Source organism: Bactrocera dorsalis, chromosome 1 (genome assembly GCF_023373825.1).
Source record: "Bactrocera dorsalis isolate Fly_Bdor chromosome 1, ASM2337382v1, whole genome shotgun sequence".
Lineage (NCBI taxonomy): Eukaryota > Metazoa > Arthropoda > Insecta > Diptera > Tephritidae > Bactrocera > Bactrocera dorsalis.
In genome coordinates this window covers 39809984-39814761 of record NC_064303.1, presented here as the reverse complement: position 1 = coordinate 39814761, position 4778 = coordinate 39809984, and positions in this window count along the sequence as shown.

The following is a 4778-nucleotide window of genomic DNA, read 5'->3' as shown; positions in this document are numbered from 1 at the left end:
CACCTGCTTATAAATACATTACTGTGGTCAGGTGATTGCATTAATGCCACTGTGAAGTGACCAGCCGACTAGTCATTTTTACAGGCCATTGAAAATGAAAAGATGAAATAAATTTTAATTTTATTCAACCGCCGTTCAGCAAATGTTCACACGCGTACAGAACAAATCCAGACACATACATTTAGACATTAGCATATTCCACGGTCTACTTTTTTATAGTTTGTTGGAACCATTTAACGCAGATAAACTTACACACTTGTATAGTTCCGTTCATAAAAATAGTACTGCTGGTGTGTTTTGATTATAAAACAAAAATGAATTTAAAAATATACACAAGAAATTCTTACAGTTAATATTTTCGATTGACTAGTACGAGTAATTCGTTGCGGTCTTTGTTTATATTTGAGTACATCCATATAGCGACGCAGAATATGGCTCCTATACCACTAGTCAAAGTGATGGATTTGCTATTAACACAACTCACTTAGCATATTCCTATAAATTTTCGATTGAATTCAGGTCCGTACTTGCGCTGGCCAAGATATACGTCGATTCTTACTGATGCAAACTTCGTTTTAGCAAGTTTTGTTATATGTTTTGGGTTGTTATTCTGCTTAAACCTTTTTTTTATAGGCGTTTCCTAGCTGACAGATAGTAACATAAATTAAATAAAAGATTTTATACGTTATTCATTTCTGACTGATAAGTAAGTTAAGTAAATTGGAACTTATTAGATTTCTGGATGAAAATAATATTGATGTAATGCTATAGAAACACATTGTACGATCAAAAACAATTTCTTTATACCGGGACTTTAAACTCTATGTTACAAACCAACCAGATGGCTAGGCACATGGATGAACATCAGTGATGGTTAGAAAACGGTTAAATCACCACGATAGAATCTTATGCCACAGCGCAATTACAAGCTACAACAAAAACTATAAAAAATCGCTGAGGTAACTTAAACCTGAGGGCCATATACTGCTCACCTCATTTAAAAATTACAGACATCCAAATAGAAGACTTTTTGGAACACTAGGCCATAGATTTCTAGCAGGTGGAGATTACAATGCAAAACACACGACTAATTAATCCGAAAGGACGACAACTGAGTCACACTATTATAAATAGGCACAATAACCTTGACATAATATCTCCTGGGAAGCCAACACATTGGCCTAGTGATCGTAACAAAATATCAGATTTAATTGATTTTGCTATAATCAAAAATGTAGATAAATCGCACATAACAGTTGATATATGTACTGTTTTATTTTCTGATCACTCTCCTGTACTAATAAAGATATGTGAACAACCTGTATCGTTGATCCGAAACTGGGTCTAAAAATTTATAAAATGAATTGGCTAAAATAAAAAATATTGAGTACAAAATATATACAGGAAGAGATACGAAAGAGAAAACATTCTACCTTTAAAATTGTATAAAACATTGGAGTCTTATTTAAAAAGTAATATGGTAAAAGTGGGAGATTTCATATCTGATGAACGACAAATAAGGGCTGGTGTACCACAGGGCAGTGTTTTAGGCCCAACTACATCATATATACAGCAGATTTTCCAACATGTAAAAAGGTATTAATCAACTTTTGCGGATGACTATGGTATTTCTATGGTAAAGAAAGAAGTAGAAGACAGTAGAAGTATTTTATTTATTTATTTATTAGATGTGAAATAGTAATACAATTATTATTTTACATTTTGATTGGAAAAAAGCACTAGCTACTGAGGCTTTCGGCTTACCTAATTCTTTACAATATAGTTATTTTTTAAATTATTTATACTTATTAGTGATAATTGAAATTAGTGTGAAGTATACTCGTACATGTTGCTATTTAAATTATATAATATGTTTAATTTTACATTTTAATAAAAATTGATTTATAAGTCTTATGTTAGCAGCATTGGTATTTTTTAGTAATTGTTTTGGATCTATTGTGCCAAAAGTGGTGAGTCTGTGTGCAGCAAGTGCAGGGCAGCTTAGCAAAATGTGATCCACTGATGTAGCGTTTGCATTGCATAGCAGGCATGGTGGTGGATTCCTACCCATCGTGGTATGAGCATGTATGTAATAGGAAAGGTTGGTTTAACACCTGCTGGATTGATGGTCGCGTAATAGTGATTCGGAGGTTGTAATGTGCCTTTCAGTACTTTGATGAAATCTAGATCTAAGCGGAGTATGTCCGACTTATCTAAATAAGGGTATAAGTGTAGAGGTTCTTTTGTGGCTAGTCTGGCTCTGGCATCTGCTTCTTCGTTGCCAGGTAATCCGACGTGGCCTGGTACCCACATTATTTTAATTTTGTGCTCCTTTTTGATTAACAGATCTCTTGTAGTTGAAATAATTATGTTGCAATTATTTAAGATTATTTACATTTTGAATGGCTGAGACTACCGACTTGCTATCTGTACAAACTAGGTATTTGTGGTTGCTTTTTACTGCGTATGACACTGCTTCAAGAATTGCTGACGCTTCTGCAGAGAATACTGAGCTGCAGGGGTGAAGTATACCGGAATATATGGTAGAACCGTCTTCTTTTACCACTGCAAAAGCTGTCGCATGTTCCGTTTTTGAGCCATCTGTATATAAACATGTCCACGAATTTGATAAGTTGGTGGTAGGTAGATGCGTTAGTTGAGCTCCTCGGGTATTGCATGAGGTTAGTAACAAACGAAGATTTACTCAGGCCATGGCGGCGATGCGCTGTTTGTAGCTAATTCATGGCGAGTAGTGAGATCAATTTCTTTTGCTAGATTCAAACATCTCATTATCCCCGATTCGATGCTGAAACTGCGTTTGTAGTTGACCGCCTTTTTTATAGTTTCGTATAAAATTTTGTTCTTACAGTTTAGCAGTTAGGAAAAAGTCGGATGTAGTTTTGTAACACCCTCTCCTCGATTGAAGGAACACCGGCTTCCGTTAGCAAAGAACTTGTAGGTGACGTCGGAAATGCACGAAGACTTCTGAGAATGGCCATATGATAGGGACCAGATATAAGCTTGATGTTACTTTTGGCACAATTATCGTAAACTGGAAGACCGTAGTCAATTTTTGATTATATAATAGATTTAGTGATGTTTACGAGGGTGGTACTATGAATTAAACTATGTTTGGATGATAGATACTTTACAATATTCAGACGAGAAATTAAACAGTTTCTAATATAGTTACAGTGCACTTTAAAAGTGTGTTTTTTATCAAAGAATACACCAAGTATTTTAAGTCTATCGACAGTTTCAATAATTGTATTATTGAAACTAAAACTTATACTGTTACAACTAAGTTTTTTGCACATGTGGAATATCTTACACTTTTCGAATGATAATTGGGCTCCTGATAGTTCAGACCAGTCTGAGATATGGGAGAGGATCTCGGAAAAGTGGTTTTTTACAATATTTAAATCTTTTATCTTAGTAAATATAAGAACATCATCAGCATACACTATATGATCAATATGATTATACTTATTCAAAATGTTACTGATAGCATTGAAAGCTATAATAAACAGCGTTACAGAAAGGGGCGATCCTTGTGGGATGCCGTTAGTAAAATTAAAAATCTTAGAATATATGTTGTTAGTTTTGGCTCTTAGTCTTCGGTTCGTTAAAAAATCTTTAATGAAATTAAAAATTTTTTTTCCGACCTTCCATTTTGTTAGCTGTTCTAAAAGGGTGTATGAATTAGCCCCCACTGAATTAACCCCCACCGGGCAAAATGACTTAAGCCCCACCAATTTTGCAACAAAATTAAAAATGGCGGAAAGTGGGGCTTAAGTCATTTTGCCCGGTGGGGGTTAATTCAGTGGGGGCTAATTCATACACCCGTTCTAAAACTACGTGCGTCCCTACTCGATCAAAAGCTTTTTGGAAGTCTATGCTTAAGACTGAGATATGGTTTTTCGTAGATAGTGCCATCGATGCGTTATGATCGAAGTAAAGAAGGGCATCCATGGTACTATGACCATTTTTGAAGGCGACATGGTGTTGCCTGATTAGATTATTTTTTAGAGCGAGCCACATAATGCGTTTGGAAATAATTTTTTCGATCACCTTTCCCATACAGGGAATTAAGGATATGGGTCTGTAGCTTGAAATGGATGTATTTGGCTTGTTAGGCTTGAGAATAGGAACGACTGTAACCGTTTTCCAAGTTTGTGGATACACACCTTTATCGAAAATGTTATTATAAAAGTCCAAGAGCCTAGATTTAAGTCCGACTAGAAGATTTTTTAACATGTCGTAAGAAATCCGGTCAAAGCCAGGGGTTTTACCTTTCATTGAGGTGAGTGTTGAATTAAGCTCATCGTTTGTTATTGGGAATTCTAGTGTTTTTGCTGTGGGAGATGGATTACAATGGTATGTTGAGTTAAAATATCTCAGTTTTTCGGATACGAAAGGTTGGTGAAAGTTTGTGTCGCTAGAGTATTGGGACGTTGCCATTTTCCACCAAAAGTTTAATTTGGGATGGGGTGTAGGGTCCTACAAGCATTTTGATACTGGACCAAATTTGTTTTGGATTACTAGATGGGTTTATATTATTAGTTTCAATTTTCTCCTAAAGGCGGCATTGGCTTTTTTGTAACTGATGAGATTAGCTGTAGACCGATTTCTCTTGAACATTTCCCAAGCATTTTGTTTAATATTTCTAAAATTTTGGAGATCTGGGTTCCACCACAGGACAACTTTCCTAACAGGGCGCCTAGTGGTTTGGGGGATGGCATAATGGGCAGCTGAGCGTATACATTTTTGGATAGAAG